The 18,017-nt window shown below is 39.8% G+C and overlaps 1 long non-coding RNA gene across 3 annotated transcripts in view; it reads left to right on the forward strand.

Moving 5' to 3' along the window:
- Positions 1 to 841: 841 nt before the first annotated feature.
- The window catches only part of LOC310705643, a 30,490-nt gene continuing 13,314 nt past the window's right edge, over positions 842 to 18,017 (forward strand). For 2 of the 3 annotated variants that reach the window (XR_014525417.1, XR_014525418.1), the window contains exons 1-4: positions 842 to 940; positions 2,095 to 2,168; positions 4,558 to 4,697; positions 7,966 to 8,012. This is a non-coding gene — a long non-coding RNA (uncharacterized lncRNA). The remainder of the gene's footprint in view (positions 941 to 2,094; positions 2,169 to 4,557; positions 4,698 to 7,965; positions 8,013 to 18,017) is intronic. The other variant, XR_014525419.1, reaches the window with a different exon arrangement.

Here is an 18,017-nt window from a genome sequence, read left to right on the forward strand (position 1 = left end):
CATGTGTCCCATCTCTCAGCAGAGTGCAGATTCTGTTATCCATGGACCCAAGTGATGAGCCTATTTAGAATCATCTAACTGCAGCTGCATTGGGAACTGCTGGGAGAAAACAGGTGTTGCACACAACCCCAATCTTTGATTCCAGGGGTTTCAAGCACTTACTCATGGTTTGTGTTTCCTTTGGAATGATGGAAAGTGGAGACCATAGTGTCTTTATGATATATGGTTTACATACTTATATATACAAACAGTCTGTGAGTTAGTGGTAGGTCCCCTACCCATTTCTTGTCTGGCATGGCACTTCCTTTGTTCCCTTAATGGCTCATTATCCAGGCTATCACCTCACCAGAAGGGTAGCCTGGCTATTCCAAGAAGCGGAAGGGGGCCAAGGCATTCAGCCTAATTCCCCCCAAAACTCATAACAGTTTCTACATGGATAATATACTGTTGAAGAGACCCTATAGAATCTATTTCCTAGGGAAAAATATTTGCTAAGCAAAAGAAAAGCAAACATCTTTTAATTTGTTAGTCCTAATTGCTTTAACATATTTCATACACAATATTGCACTAACCCCCTCTGCTCACAATAAAACCAGCAAAACCTACTTGTTGGGAGGTGAATGTTGGGAGTTGTAGTTAACAATACCAACCCCCTCTCTTATCCTGCAAGGTTATATAGACATTTCAGATATGTGCCCTAAAAATGTAGCGTTTTAGTAATGCATCATTAAGACTAAGAAATGAGTAAGTGTACTGATGGAACTGAAGCCTGTAGCAAACTCTGCATGCTCCAAATCTAGAATTGCTTTTAGAATTTCTCTTTGTTTAGAAATGCCAGAAGAATGTTATGGAAGGCAAAGAAGCAATAAAAGGATAGAATGGGGGAAAACACAAATCCCCATTTTAGTTGTTAAACTGCAGTGATGTGGCATTTGACAAGGTAGGTTTTATGCTAAATCAGGGATGTGGAACTGCGGGTCTCTGATTTCCCATCATCTCTGACTATTGACCAGACTTGTTGGTGTTGATGGGAGTTAGGAGTCCAACAACATCTGAAGGACCACATTTTTCCCATCCCTGTGCTAAACAGTAATAGAGACCCAATCTATGATATATATTTTTCAGAATATCTGGAAAAAGTATTTGCTCTGAATTAAACTGAAGTATGAAAGCTATTTCATCTGATGTAGTTAAATAAAGGAGCAATTAGGAGAGTGAAGGCAGACCTCCATTCATAGCCTGAGTTATGTAACTCTCAATCTAGCAGGATCTATGGTCAAAGACTTCATCATTTTAGAGCACCAAAATGAAATATTGATTGACTAGCATTAGCATTATGTGGTAAATTTCTAAAGGCTATAGTTGATGAGAAATGGGGGCACTTTGTGCTTATTGCTCTCATTGTTGAATTTTTTTCCTAGCATCCCTTGCAGTTTTAATTTACAAGAGTTTCATTTTTGTAATATTGTTGGCAGCACTGAATGAAATACCATGGGATAATATGGTGCAAAATGTCCCTTCATTTTTCTTTTCTCTCTTTACAAAGTATCCTTTCTCCCCCCCCCCCTTCATTAAATCTGTGGGTCTTGCAGATTTTTTCTGTCTGTGGAAGCAAGATTGACAGCTAAGATCCGAGGTCCTGGGTGCATCACAAAATATACACATTGGATGTATCACCTTGTGGGGCCAGTCCTTTTTAGCTATGCAGGGGATCTCCTGCCCAGTGACAAGACAAGGCTAAATTATCTTTCTCAAACAACCAGTTGCAGCATGTAGGAATCTGGAAATGGGACGAGTATCTAATGCATTTGTCTCTTGGAAGAAAATCAAACACTACACATTCTATATTGTTTACATGGATCCTTAGAGTTTTCTAATATGATTTTTTTTAAAGTTAAAAACCATGCAGAAAAAGGATTCAAGTGCACCTGATGAAATCTAGCTGAAGCTAAATTCAACATTCCCATACCCAAAAAGTGATTTTAATTGTGTTGTTTATTAAACTTTGACTTGTCTATACATACTGCCAACCACAATTCCAGCTACTAATACTAGAAAGTTATGATTATATACATTTCTCTCATTTGCTTCAAGACTGGATTAGCTGATCCATATGCTGATTTTAAGATGATAGACACCAGATACAAGGCTAACTCTGAACAGGAAAGGTAATCATTCCAATAACTAGTATATGTGATGTATTTCAAAGCTGTTTGGCTTCTGTCAAGACATGTTAGAAGAGAATGTTTTGTCGCTATAATGAATAGTTTTCTTTATACATTTGACCTTTTTGTCCTAGTGTGTCCTTCAGGATCTGTGTCTTTATTGAGACTTCTATAAAATAATTATGGGCTCCCAGCTCATTTGATTTTAACTACTTTTCTACTCTGGTGAAAGATTTACTACTGCCAACTCTGGCACTTTCCAGAAGCAAATTACCTAGTTCTTCACAAATAATAATAAAGAAGCTACAACAGAAGTATAAAACTGAATCCATAAATAAACATTTGTTGATCCAATCTAGGTTATTACCACCCGATGGTAGACAAGCTGAAGATGCAGAAGAGAGGAACTAGATCGGCATCCTGTTTGCTACCAAGTGCTATTCAGCCTCAGCACTATAGGAAAAGATTTTAGCTCAGTGACAAAACATCTGCTTTGCAGACAAAAGCTCTGATGTTCAGGTTAAAATTGCAGCACCCCCAGTAAAGCTGTGAGTGATCTCTGTCTGAAATTCTAGATAGCTGCTGACAATAAGTGTCGAAAATACCGAACTAGATGGACCAGTGTTCTGTCTCAGGATAAGGCTGCTTCCTTATAGGAATTTATGTTGTTGTTATATTTCCACTAGATTACCACCACGCAGCCCAGAGTGGAGGATTTTTAGTGCCATGTGACAATATAGGACTTGCATGGTTGCCATGGTAAGGGAAGAGAGGAGAACAAAAAGCTGCTCCATGGCCCATGCCTGATGACAGCCATGTCCAATATTGCCCACTTTGGGAATTGAGAGTAACCAAAAAGGGAAAGGAGGTGTGGAACTCTCTCTGTGGGAGGGCTGAGCCCCCCAGTGCTCCTGTCAGGCTTTGGAGAAATAGCTTCCTCCCTTCCTTTGGCTGTGGATAATGTTCACAGCGAAAGAACAAAGACTCCATTCTCAGAGGAAAGGTGCTCCTAATTAAGGTTTCCACCCACTCCCCCCCCCCCGAGCCACCCCCATCACTTCATTGTCTGGTAACCTGATCTCACAACCATTTGGTCTTCTGTGTAGCTACCTTATCTGCTCTCTTTGACCTTGGACTGAGCGCTGGGACACTTTCCAGCAAAAGGGAGTCTGTTAATTCTCTCTCTTCCTGTTCTTCTTCTCCTAGCTGTTCCCCACTCAGTTCTGCCCAGCTGTTGTCTTCCAAACTATGTCACTCTGCAAACCACTGCTCCAAATCTATACTGCTCCACTGCTCCTGGGCAGGATTCTGGTCAGGGGGAGGGGGAGGCCCCCACCATTCCTCAACAGAGTAGCTCTCCTCAGCCTGGTCTCTGACAGCTCCCATCTCTGATAAAAATGAAATATGGCCAAGGATTATGGAAGGTTAAAGGGCAACCCAACCTCTTACTGTATGCTTCCTGTCACCTGCATCTACATATGCAGAGGCTCATGGGAGGGCAATGTGTGCTCAACGCTACACACAAGGGAGAGACCATATTGGGCAGTTGCTTTCGATTTCACATGGCTTCATCCTTTTTCATGTGCAGGTTTGTATTTATCATGAGAAACTACAGGGAACTGTCGACTTTCACTGCTTCCTTTATAATACGTTGGGCAATTGGTCCCTCTAGCGCAACATTATCTGCACCGACTGGCAACATCCAAGATTTCAGAGGCAGGTCTCTCCCAGCATGGACAAATACAAAGCAAATTTAAATTGCATAGAAAGCAAAGCTAGCCATTAGTGTCTCTACCAGCTTGAGAATGCAAGTCAGTTGCTGTTTTTTGATTCCTGTGTGAGCCAGATATAATCCATCATAGCTAAATATAAGGGCCTAATGTTCTCCCTTGAAAGGTCCTTCAAAAATTGACCGCACATAGGTATACAATTATTTTAATGTAAAAGGCAGTACCTTTTGTATCACCCCCGAATACACTGCATATTTGTGCTTTATGAAAGCATGACGGAGAAGGCAAATAACCATTTTTGGTTATTTTTTATAAAGAAAAGGAACTATGGTGAAGTACCATATAATTGGGTACGTCATTAAAATCTGTACAGTTATTGAATATGTGTATTTCAGCAGAGCTTATTTTCTTAAAGCTTTCAGTTTAAACCTCTCAACTCAATGTTCCTGGTGCGTTATCTTTGATGAGCCCATGAAACTTCTTTCTCATTCCCTGGGGTTTCTTGTTACATCTCACAATTTAAGATTGGAACAATGACAACTTAGAAAAGCAACAACTTAGAGAACCAATAATTGATAGATTTGTCAATCACGAAGAGGGGGGAAAGGCTACAGCTCCAAACGGCTTAATTGAGGGTTTTTGTTTTGTTTTTTAAGCTGAAGGTTGAGTATCAGAGGTGGACATCCTAGAGCCCCAGAAGATGCCAAAACAAGCATTTATGTGGTGCTGGTTCTGTCTCAGTGGATAACTGTCATTATATGGAAGCAATTTGCTTGGATACAGTGAGAAAGTTTGGCTTTAGGTAAATTGTTGGACAAGGTTCATCACTTCACTGAGATATATGCACTAGAAATAAAATTAGCAACTCTAGAGCACTTAATAAGACTGGATAGCATCCAAATAGCTACTCTAAATATTCCCATGGAATTGTATGTACCCAGCTGGATTCTTTGAGCAGCAGGCACTCGTGCTATATTGCAAGCTATTCCTGAAACTGTTAGTGGCAAGGAAAAATAGGTATATAAGAGAATTCCTGGATGCAAAGACCCAAGTTGGGTAAGTACTCTTTGGTGAGAGAACCCCAACAGAGATTTAAATGTAGAGATTGAAATAAGCAGCGAAGTAAAGTGTGGAAACATAGATCTTTAAAATATGCCCTTTTAAGTTCCTTCCAAAGTTTCCCTCTTCCCTTAGCATAGTAAAAGCCCACACATTTGATAAGTTAGAAATAGTTTACTTACAAACTCTCCAAAGGTCAAATTCATGTGCTTTTCCATACAGTATTCAGAAAAGGTTGCACAGACAGTAAAATTTGGCTTTAGCTTCAGTGGTGAGTTCCTAAATTATTGGTATGGGAACACATGCAACTGTAGGAACCATGAAGTGTGATCTGCATCAACAAGCTCAAAACCTCTTTACATGTTGAGCTTCTTTGGTAGGCAGTGGCTGGATCAAAGAAGCATTTCAGTTAAATGTGTTGTAAACTTTGTATAAGAAATCATATTGGCAAAAATGGAACTCCACAGCACCATCTGGTGTCACAGTGTTATAATGCATATACTACACATATAAAGCACTTTTTCTTCACCAGTGTAACTGACTCCTAGGAGGAGAACAAAGGCTTGATTACCAAGTCCCTCCCAAGGTGAGCTAAACCTGGCAGGACAGCTTACTCTATGGTCTTAACTCCTTCATTCATTAATTAGACTTAAGCATGTTGGTTTTATTTGGCTGGTTATCCCACAGAAACTACTTTGCTCAAATGCCATTTAATTATGTACGATGGAAGGCTAACTTTTGAGAATCAATAGATTCAAATAACTTCCAATGTGAAACTGCCACCTATGCATGGAAGCCTCTGGTATGTTAAGAGAGCATTGCTGTCCCCTTGGCACTCCATAGACATTGGAATACATGTAGCAAGACCTCCCCTGTTCTGCACTATGGTAGCATCAAGGCTCCAAGATGCTTAGAGAGTGGTGGGATTACTGCCTGCCCTATGTGGCAGAGATTCGGAGATCGCACTAGCCCTCTCTATTCCTGCCCAAAGAGGTTTATTGTATATATTTCAGATTCTAAGTCTATGTCAGGCTTTTGACAGACTTGAATTTATATATTTAGGAGTAAAAGGTAAAGGTAAAGGACCCCTGGACGGTTAAGTCCAGTCAAAGGCGACTATGGGGTTGCGGCACTCATCTCGCTTTCACTCCGAGGGAGCCAGCGTTTGTCCACAGACAGTTTTCCGGGTCATGTGGCCAGCATGAATAAACTGCTTCTGGCACAATGGAACACCGTGATGAGTGCCAGAGAGCATGGAAACACTGTTTACCTTCCTGCCGCAGCGGTACCTATTTATCTACTTGCATTGGTGTGCTTTTGAACTGCTAGGTTGGCAGTAGGTGACACAGAGCAACGGGAGCTCACCCCGTCACGGGGATTTGAACCGCCGACCTTCCGATTGGCAAGCCCAAGAGGCTCAGTGGTTTAAACCACAGCGCCACCCGCGTCCCTATATTTAGGAGTGCAACACAGTGGTCCCATTTTCCCATGCTAAGTACATGGCAGCAGGTTGACAAGAAACTGGGAGGCGAACTTCTGTATCTACCCTTTCAACTATAAGAAATAGATTCTAATTATGCTCAAAGGGAGCTCTATTCATAACCAATCATCACATTCTCAGAATAGTCTTCCTACTTCTTCACCCCTTCCCTTTTCCCCCTCAACTACTGGATGCTGTTAAAGACACACTGCTTAAAACTAAAACTCAAGGTTAACAGAATACAACACAAAAGAAGAGTGACTTTGTGCACCAGGTTGATATGATTTTCTGATATTCTTGTGGCTACCACTCCCTACATCCTTGCAGTGAAGGAATGCTTTACAACCAATGCAGGCAAAGTGAAAACTGTGGGTGGATGGGTGGGTGGGGTAGGGAACCAGGTATCTTAAAACACATTGAACAAACAGTTGCTGAAACCTGCATGCCGTTTTGAAGTGGGAGCCTGAGAGATAGACATCAGATTAATTCTTTATTTAAAATTAGATTTTGTTATCAGCAACTTATTATAATACACTTGGAAATGTTAATTAATAAAAAGTGCATTTCTATTAGCAAGTTTGTTTTTTCCATTTACCAAACACTATAGCTTGCAAAGTGAATGCATTAGGATTCATAAATACCACTGACTTCATGCATCTTAACTGTACTAATGGAAAAACATTAATAATTGTCATCTGCATTACTAAGATACCCAGTTAATCCATTTGCATAAATTCTGCCTCAGAGTGTTAGACATTTGTAAATCATTTGCCAAGTAATTTCAAATTAATGCACCATTCAGTTGATTTATGAATGCAAAATAACATTAAAACTTAAAATAACTATTTTAATCAGTCCTTTTGAAGGAAAAAAGGCAAATAAAGCATAAGCTCAACCAGTATATATAATCTAGATTTCCCAGTCACAAGTGGGCAAGTGGTGATTGGAACAGCTCATACTTTGCAAGATTCCATGAACTACAAATGATATCTCTTGTATTTCCCGTATGGGGAAAATGCAGAAGTGTGACTCTTGCTTTCCATACTTCTTTCTTTCTTTCTTTCTTTCTTTCTTTCTTTCTTTCTTTCTTTCTTTCTTTCTTTCTTTTTTGAACAATGCATGGATTCCAAGAAGCATATTTGACCAGCAATGGAAGTTATTCCGTTGGTGATTTTCCTAGTAAGACTGGGCAGATGTCTGCTATTGATGGTTTAGGCTCAAGACATCCCAGTGCAGAGCATACTGTTAGCTTAGATGACTAATTGAATCACTTGCCTATAATACTTTATTAAAGGAGGCAAGTGCTCTTCAGCAATCTGCTGGGTTGTTGTATCACAGGTATCACAAAGTAAATGACAGTAGAATCCTGACTTTTTGGGGTTTCTGACTCTGCTATCTGTTAGTTCCTAGGAATTTTAAAGGTACATTGTGATGATTCAGATGGTAGATGGATCATCTCAGTGGTATCTTTGCTGATGTTTCCTTTGATTGTTACATTTTTTCTCAAACGTTAATGTATATTTCTTTGCAGACAGACTCTCGTGATTATTGTGGCAGAAGTCATATTCATCACGTTAAGTGAGTTATGGGGAAACGTCTCTCAGTTCCATTAAATGTATAGATTAATATGGGCAGTCTATATGTGCAAATACATATTTAAATGAGATAGATGACTATAAACCATGTGCAGAGGGCAGAGAGGATGTGAAACTATTGAGTTGTAGATGATGTGAATTGTCCTCCAAACTCAGACAGTATCATACCTCTTTAAACAGCCATAGCTTCCCTCAAATAATCCTGGGATTTGTAGTTTGTTAAGGATTATGAGAGTTGTTAAGTGAGAAACATTTACCTCTAAGAGCTACAATGACAGAATTCTCTGGGAAGAGGAATTGACTGTTAAACCACTCTGATAATTGTAGCTCTGTGAGGGAAATATGGGTGTCCTAACAACTCCCATGCTCTTAATAATCTGCAATTCCCAGGGTTTTGGGGGGTAGTCAAGACTGATTCTCCTTTAAATGTCTAGTTCTGATGGAGTCTTAGTATCTTGGCTACTGTGATGGCTTCCAGAACCCAATTTTGTTGTCTGCCTGCTAGTCCGCAAACCACTGGATATAATTGAAAAGTACTTTAACTATAAATGCCATGTTAAATCAAACTGTCTCCTTTATTTTTTGACCTGGCTACAAAGGGACTACAAAGTGGTGCCCCGCAAGACAAATGCCTCGCAAGACGGAAAACCCGCTAGACGAAAGGGTTTTCCGTTTTTGAGCTGCTTCGCAAGACGATTTTCCCTATGGGCTTGCTTTGCAAGACGAAAACGTCTTGCGAGTGTTCCGATTTTTCCCTGCTCCCCCCCTTTTTCTAAGCAGCTAATCCGCTAATCCGCTAAGCCTTTAATAGCCACTAAGCCTTTAATAGCCGCTAAGCCTTTAATAGCCGCTAAACCGCTAATAGCGCTAATCCGCTAATCCGCTAATAGGGTTGCTTTGCAAGACGAAAAAACCGCTAGATGAAGTGACTCGCGGAACGGATTAATTTCGTCTTGCGAGGCACCACTGTATCCTTCTGATGGACTGCCATGGGCATTGGATTAAGTCTCTGTGATGACAGAAACCTACTTCATCAAGTTTAGTGAATGTTCTAGTTCTGGAAAAAAATATGCTCAAAGCATTTCAGATCTTAGATTTGAGAAATTTCATCTATGTCTGTTAACTGTATTCAAATTAACTCGGCCCACGTGGTTTTGTTTTCACATATGCAACATTCCCTTCCTTTGAAGAAATATGAAAGTTAATCAATGTATATTGGTTTCCTACAGTGATTTAATCAAGTGGAAAAAATGCTCTTAGCTTGCCAGAATTTGAAGAGGCAGAAGCTGCCTTTTTGCCCATTACGTTTTAAATTCACAATGCTGTAAAAATGATTCAAAATGAGAGCTATTTAGTCTGTTGAAGTTTATCCATTTTAATACATCATTTCCTTCTAATTGCTTCTTGATTACATTTCTGCATTTGCTTCAACAAGCTTGCCCATTAGGCCATTTCAAAAGTGTATGGTGTTTTTTTTAAAGTGCTTCTTAAATATCATTTTTGTATTAGTTGCTTTCATATTTTAAAATATTTCACCACTCTTGCAGCTTCAGTTTTCTTACTGAGTCAAAATTAAAATATTTAGGTTCACATGTATTTTTCATTTCAGTGTTAATCTAGCTACATTTTACGCTTTCATCAAGTCTATGAAATATATTTGAAAACCAGGTCTGCTCTTACCCCTTAGAGAGCCAAGGCAGATGCCTAGGGCAGACACATTATAAAGAATGCTAGCTTTGGTCTTCAAATGTTTGATCATTTGTCTGAATTTCCAAATGTTTGGCTCTATAAAGTCAAATGTATGTTGTTTGTCAGGAGGCCTTACATCTAAAAAAGAAGAAAGAAATTACATAAAAAGTATATTTTTCAGACAAAGTAACTGATCTACTAAAATGGTGTTTCTCCAATTTCTACACTGTTTGGAAATTGCTGACAAATTATACCATGGAAGTTACCGTATTTTAAATTTCAGTTGGCTCTTAACTGTTAATAACTTGTGTGAAAAAAGTATTTTTTTTCATTCGTGAATACTACATTCATTTTGTGTGTGCATCAGAAAGCCAGACTGTGCTTACTACATTTATAATCATCAAAAAGCCCGTAGCTCAGGTACAACACATGTTTTTGCATGCAACAGTTTCCACGTTCAGTCCCTAGCATCTCTAGGTAGGCCTGGGAATGTCTTCTGTTTAAAACCCTGGAAAATCTGGGTTGTATCCAATAAGATTTTCTTAGCATAGACATGTTTAATTTAATGGATCTAAGTTAATTTCATATAACCCTGTCATAATACATTTGCAAATGGGTGGTGATGGTTTCAGGATTGAGTTTTACAGGGGGGAAGTAGAAGAGCTGAGCACCACTCCTGTCTACCGCTTTTGTCCTTCGTATTTTTCTTCCTCACTGTTTTGGATTAGGGAAGTAGATGCCCATATCTGCCGCTGATAATTTTGTTCCATTCCAAATAGATATTCACAGGAAAATGTTGAAGGGTCTAAGACTGCCATCACTGTTGTTATTTCCTAACCTTTGTGACTTGATATATATATCAATACATGGGCTTTCATCTATGTTTTGTAAAGATGGCTTGTTTTGCAATGTACAGTATTTGTGTTTTTACTGTTTCAATTTGTTCTTGACATACAGCATTCTGACCTTTTGTACTATTATCTAAGAGGAGCTCCACAATTTTGTCAAGTGACTAATCTTATTCTTTCACTTCAAGTGAATAAATAACTACTGGTGGCATTTGCTATTTTCGGACAATCATTTTAATCCCACAAGTATCTAACACACACACGCATATGTATATATGTTATGTGATACTGCTGGATAAAGATTTTCTTGTAATAGAACCATAATTTATTATTCATGCTGTATCGTAAAGAGAATTCAAGTTTCCATGGGCAAATTTAGGCTGTACAGTGGTACCTCGGGTTACAAACACCTTGGGTTACAAACTCTTCAGGTTACAGACTCTGCTAACCTGGGGGTAGTACCTCGGGTTAAGAACTTTACCTCAGGATGAGAATGGAAATCGTGCAGTGGCGGTGCAGCGGCAGCGGGAGGCCCCATTAGTTAGTGGTACCTCAGGTTAAGAACGGTTTCAGGTTAAGAACAGACCTCTGGAACAAATTAAGGTCGTAACCAGAGGTATCACTGTATGTCCAGACTTTTTGTAGGCAAGTGAAATGTTCACCATATGGAGGGCTCCTCCAGATTACCAAACATTCGTCCTGAATTCTGCCTTTTATGATCTAGTTGAGATTCCTTCATTGTAGGCGGCTGGACTAGATGACCATTGGTGTCTCACCAAACTCTACAATTCTATGAATATCCTGCACAAAGTCTTTATTGGGCATTTGTTTGTAGGGAGGTTATATGAGGAGATGAATGAGCATAAGCATTCATCCTGATTTGACAGATCCAGTACATTTGTGTGCAGCGTTGTCATCTTTGTTGTTTTAACAAGGTATAAGTTAGGGATGGGCCCAGCATACATTTTATTCAGCTCACTTGGGCGAAGCTCACATTTACAGATGAATCTAGCCACTTTACCCTTTTCTGCCTGTAGCAATATGTGAACTGAAGCACAGTCATCCTTCAAAACTTACATTTCTCTGAATTTTGCAGTTCAATTCTCCAGCCCACTAGTGTGTGCAAGAATGCAGAGTATATAAACAGTGCATGAAAGGCACATGTTAGTGAAAGTTTGTGTACGTTAGGGAAATCTGCACATTGTGTATATTAGGAGAAAAATGTGTACTAAAATGCTGATAAATTTTCACGAGGACTTTAAAAAAAAGAATTCACAAATTGGTGTGGGAGTTGGGTAAATGAGAAACTGACAGTCAGATTCAACTACTGAACTCTTGTAGCAGAAGCCAGCTTAAAGACTTCAGCTAATGCAAAATGGGACTTTACTCACTCCTCCTTCTGTGCCCCCTGCACTGCCCTCAAATCTGGAGATTCAGGAGATTCCCCCAAAACAGTGTGCAAGGAGAGGGGAGGGGAGAATTCTACCCTTAGAGAAACCAAAATTGATGCATTTGCCTATCCATCTATAATACCCTTCTTGATAAATATTAGTTCTTGGAAATAAACTTGTAATGAAACTGTATATGAAAGGTTGACACATAATGGGAATACAGAGTGACTTCATAGCCAAGAGATTCACTCTGAAAACAGAAATATATAGCCAACCATACATATCAGCTTTAAAATTGAAAATGGTCTCTTATTGACCAGCAAAGCCTAGGGTTAAGCAAGTTTGCAGAATCGTAGCTCTCAGATATAATATAGAGCAGCTTGCAAACTGTGAATGCATAGAAGTGAAACTACTTTATTGATTTTCATTATCCTAGTTGAAAGAAAAGTCAAAGATAAACAAAGTACGGTGAGTGACAGATACATTTGTGTGTGTGTGTGTGTTTTGCCTTCTTACTTCTATCTTAAAGTTCTATCTTAAAGTACAGTACAGGTTCACAAAGCTTCTCTGAAAAGCAAGGAAGAGAAACCAAACCTCAACATCTTTTCTGAGGTACTTGAAATTCAAGAATTAAGCAATTAAAGCCCAGACTGTGCAAGCATATTTGTGTCACTGTACAATTTTTTTCATAACATGTGAACAGAGTGGAAGAAAAACTGAAATGTTTCTCCTGCTGGTGACGTTAGGTACAATGGAATGAAAAAATAAACTGGCGTTGACTACTGTCATGATGTCAGTAACTAAATGACTTGATTTGACAATTGTAAGTATGTAATCTCTGACAGGTACACTCTCATTTCACTGCCAGGGCACTAAGTACTATAATAAACATGTCACCTGACATCAGGTTATTACTGATTGAAGACAACCCTTTGTGTGTATTCTTAACCATTCTCATTTAGTGAAACCTTTCTTCCTTTATCCATTTTTATGTACAGTCTATAATGAACAAACAGTCAGCAATGGAGTGTTAAGAGCTATTCCTGTTGCTTTGCACAAAATCACAGAACAAACTTTCCTCGTTTTGTTTTGTTTTTCTTAAACAGAGGGAAAAGAAGGGCACCTGAATTAATAACAAGAAGCACAAAGTCAGTTCATTTTATTCATACATGCAATCCATACAGTCATGGGCAGCTGGATACAAATAAGCATATCTTGAGAACAGAAAATTTGAGGGAAATGAGTCTGCCTCAAATGGAGTTAGTTTTGGTTTGTGGATACATATTTGTTCTATGGTACCTGGGAAGATTTCTCAGGGGGTGTAGGATCATTTGGCTTTTCCCTTTCTGTGGGCAGAGAGAGGTTGTCCCTAATAGAGGTAAACCGAACATAACAAGCCTCCTTTGTGAGGCTATAGAAAGGTCAACTGACACTATCGTTCCAACCTTGGCAAGGGCAAAAAGGAGATCTAGTCCATGGGACTGTGCCAGGCCTGAATTATTTAAAACTGGGCTAGTCCATCTGGCTCCAATTTTAATCAGCTTATGTTAGTCCTAAATGATTTATAATTATTAATTATTATTATTATTAATTATCCACCTTTCACTCTAAAGGTCACCAGGTTTGTTACAGCATCTTTAGAAAGTGAAAACAGTTTAAAACAACTTATAAGAAAGTGGGTCCTAAAATTATACACCTCAAGTGTAAAGACAAGGTTGGGACCATTCGATTCTACCAACCAATCCTCTTCAGAGGCATGTCCTACTCCATGCGTCACCACCAAGTCAAGTGAAACCTTTGTCTGCAGACAAATGGTGGCACCTACATTATGAAAGATGCATTGTCCCTTCTGTGGATTCTTTTCAGAACCAGTTGATGGTGTCTCCTACCCCAAGCCTTTAAACTTGTATTTTGAAACAAATCTGATACCTTCCCTGTTTTCATGTTGAGCAAGAGAGATAGGAAGCAACCCTGTTTCATCATTAGTCCCATAATTGTTTCCATTGCATCTGTTCTACACGAGAACTACTATTTAAGCCTCAGCTTGTTTTTCCCCCTCCCTGTCATTTTTTCCTGTTATGTTGAACCTTTTGGGTTGTAAGCTTGTGGGGAGTGGTGGCTTTGTTTTAATTTATTGGTTTTCATATAACCCAAATCTAAGAACCCTTTTGGCTGCTAACTGCTATTACTGATGTAACGAATGAATGAATGGATGAATGTGTTAAGTTTGGTGTTACAGATAGGTAGCCGTGTTGGTCTGCCATAGTCAGAATAAAAAAATTCCTTCCAGTAGCACCTTAAAGACCAACTAAATTAGTTCTTGGTATGAGCTTTCGTGTGCATGCACACTTCTTCAGATACACTGAAACAGAAGTTGCCTGATCCTTCTATATAGTGAGAAGGTGGGGAGGGGTATTACTCAGAAGGGTGGTGGGAATGGGTGATTGGCAGATAGCTGAGATGAGCCTGTTGACGACTCTTAACGACTGCAATAGGTCTTACAGGAAAAGGCAAGGGGTGAGAAGGTGAAAAATGGCTTAGTCATGTATAATGAGATAAGAATCCAATGTCTCTGTTCAGACCAGGTCTCTCCATGGTTTTAAGTTTGGTAATGAGTTGCAATTCAGCAGCTTCTCTTTCCAGTCTATTTCTGAAATTCCTTTGTAGTAAAACAGCTACTTTGAGATCTTGTATAGAATGTCCTGGGAGATTGAAGTGTTCTCCTACTGGTTTCTCTGTTTTGTGATTCTTGATGTCTGATTTTTTCTTTGGCGTAAGGTTTGGCCTGTTTGTCCAATATAGAGAGCTGAAGGACACTGTTGCAATTGATGGCATACACAATGTTAGACGATGAGCAATTAAATAGTCCCGGGATGGTATGTGTGATGTTGTTGGGGCCAGTAATGGTGTTGTCCGGGTGTATGTGGCAGCAAAATTGGCATCTGGGTTTATTGCAGGCTCTGGTGCCAGTGTCCGTGTTAAGTCTGGTTGTAGTATTATTGTGGGTTAGGAGTTGTTTAAGATTGGGTGGCTGTCTGTAGGCAATGAAAGGTCTTCCTCCCAGAGTTTGAGAAAGAGAACTGTCATTGTCCAGGAGAGGTTGTTTGGTGGTGATAGTGATTCCAAAAGTGGGTTATGAAACCACAGAGGGGACATGCTTTGGGGTATAGAGTGAAACATCAACATAGGCATACAAAGGGAAGGCAAAGCATATGATTTGTGATTGAAGGTTCCAATCGCTGCACAATTTGTGTTTCCCTGATTGCTGTCTTGTTAATTCCAAACTTACTTATAGTATCAATATGCAAATGTGATTTTCCTTGAGTTTGCTTGGTAATGTAATATTAATAATGCAAGTCCTGTAAAGTTATTTATAATCTGCTTTACATTTCCACCCATTAGAAGCTAACTTTCATATGCAACACTTGTGTGGCATGACAGAACTGAAATAAATGATATGCGTTTGACTTCACTCAGCTTGACAGTAAAAAGTGGTGTTTCAATTAGATGTAGCCTAGGCATCAGGGGCATACTACTGCAGCAATATTACACTGTCAGAAAAGAAGAATGATTTGCTTAGAACTGAAAACGTTTATTTTAGGTTTGTCTCTCCAGTCTTATAAGCAAAAAGAATAGTTGAGGCTTTTAATGTACATATGAAGTTATAGGAAACATTTACTTGTACACAGTATGGGCAGTGAAAAAATATTTTTAATGTGTGGTACACTGGAGGGGGGGTAGCCGTTTTTTGTCCAAGGGCTAAATTCAACATTTGCCACTTCCCGGCAGTGAATGTGGTCCCCACACACAGTCATATACACATATCCAGTGCATACATATCCCCTACGCAAAAAATTAACACCAATAACAGCAACAATACCTCCCACAAAAAACCCTAAGCCAGAGCTTTTCAAACTGTGTTGCGGCATGTTAGTGTGTTGACTGTCGTGTGTAGGTGTGTCACGCGAATGCTTCCTGCACTCCTCCTGGAGCTGGAAAGGGGTTAGTTTAATATCTGGCTTGCTAGTAAAACTGAAATACTGTGTTACAAAATGATGCATGTCTAAAAAATGTGTCACCAACATGAAAAGTCTGGAAAGCTCTGCCCTAAGCAATACCCCAGGACAAAGGTCTGTTCAACAGCCTTAGCTTTTGTAGCTAGAATCAGTCAGGCCCTGCCCTCCCAGGTCAGATGGGAAAAGGCCTGCAAAGCAGGGAGTGTGTCCTTCAAGCCTCATAGCCAAGATGGTCTGCCCAGGGCTGGTGGGAGTTGTAGTCCAAAACGAATACTCATCCTCAACAGAAATATTGGCTTTATGACTCAACAAGGAACAATTTGTTCTTTGTTACCCTTCCCATTTGTTCTCTTTCTCCATTTGCTTGTCACATTTTCCTAAGTCTTCCTTCCTCCTCCCCCGTATGTCACCAGTAGTGTCAACAAATAGGTTGCAAGCTCCTTGGAGTTTACCTGATTTCACTCTGTAAAGCACTCTGTATACTGATAGCATAACAACAAGAGCAACTTGAATAGCTCATGTTGGGAAGGCATAGAAGCCATCTGTGCAACAAAGGCACCAGGAATCAGTCTTACAATCTGTGTATGCTGGGGAGGTGATGAAAATAATTGAGAATAACAACTTGGGGAAACTGAGACATGTTACTGGCAGATGTGAAGGGACCTTGAATTTCTTCCCAGCACAACCAATGAATTGCTAGTGGATTTAACCATATGTTAGTTTAGCACTGGGTCATATTTGCTGAGACACACTGAATTTAGCTGATTTGCTCTAGAATGAAAGTAACTTCATATGTCCCTTCTACTCCCACAAAAGAGCTGTCTGGTCTTTGACCGTGATAATGATTGATTGATTTCCCACAAGAGAGTTCTGGGGTCAGGTGGGGGTCTGGATTTTGAACTATCTCACCTGAGAATGACCCACAAGACATTCCAATTAGTTGCACCTGCCTCCTTGATGTTAGCCAACTATTTGGAGTAACTGGACCATGCCTCCCAGGTTTATGAAGTGGTCTGTACCTCATCTTCCAGCTTCTCGTATTGAAAGAGGATAAATGCCAAGAGTAGAATTTTTTAGCTGTCTACTCATAGCTGTCTGAAAGATGTATGATACCTGGCTTGCAGACATTTGTTTTGCCACTTTCCCAGTAAGATGACTCATGCATTCTCCATGTAGGCATTTAAAATAAGGCAGGCAGATAGAGTCTAAGCACTGTTTAGGCAAGGCTTCTAACAGAGTGCAATCCCTGTGGAGATCCATTGGGTGTGCAAGGAAATGAAAAAAACAAACAAACCCAAACCATTCTAATAAAATTGTGAATACTAACTTTCAGTGTCATGAATACTCCTCACAGCTGCTTTGACATCCGTGTTCTTTTATTCAGTTAATCAAGCAGGTGGGACCTGGCAGGTTCGAGGTTAGGGAAGCCTTGTAGATTGGATCAGAATATGGATTATAGTCCAAATTCCTGTTCTAGGTTTCTTTGCGAATTTTTGATTTTGTCCAGACATCAGAGCAGAAGAGGCTCACCTGGCAGGGTAGAGTTGCTACATTCCTGTTCCTGTAGGTGGGTTGCTGCTGCTTACCATGAGGGACAGGAGTGAGACAGTGGAGAGGTCAGCAGGGTGCAAACACACTGACAAGAACTCTGGATTGATTCAGCTGGTACATTTGCACCATGCCAAGCTCCCCACAACTTGTCCCCTCTTTCTTTCCCTCCTGGAAAGCAATAACAAATTCACCTGCCAGCCCGGTCCTACCTGCTTCCATATCAGAATATATGGTATTTCTTCACAGCCGTTTTTCACATGTGCAGCACATTCCCAGTATGGATTTTCTACTTCTGCCTTCTTGCCCTTCCACAGTTAGGTTATATCATAGTATTGCAAAAATGCGGAGCTGTTTCTAGCCTACATTCTCTGAATTCACATTTACTTCCTGAAGCGTTACTCAGCAGCCAGCTTTTTATATTGTGTTCTGTGTCCCTGGGGCAACTGACGTTGTTCCTGTCAGCAACCAAAAACACTGGTCATTTGGAGGCTTA

Source organism: Podarcis liolepis (genome assembly GCF_965112155.1).
Source record: "Podarcis liolepis genome assembly, chromosome: 4".
Lineage (NCBI taxonomy): Eukaryota > Metazoa > Chordata > Lepidosauria > Squamata > Lacertidae > Podarcis > Podarcis liolepis.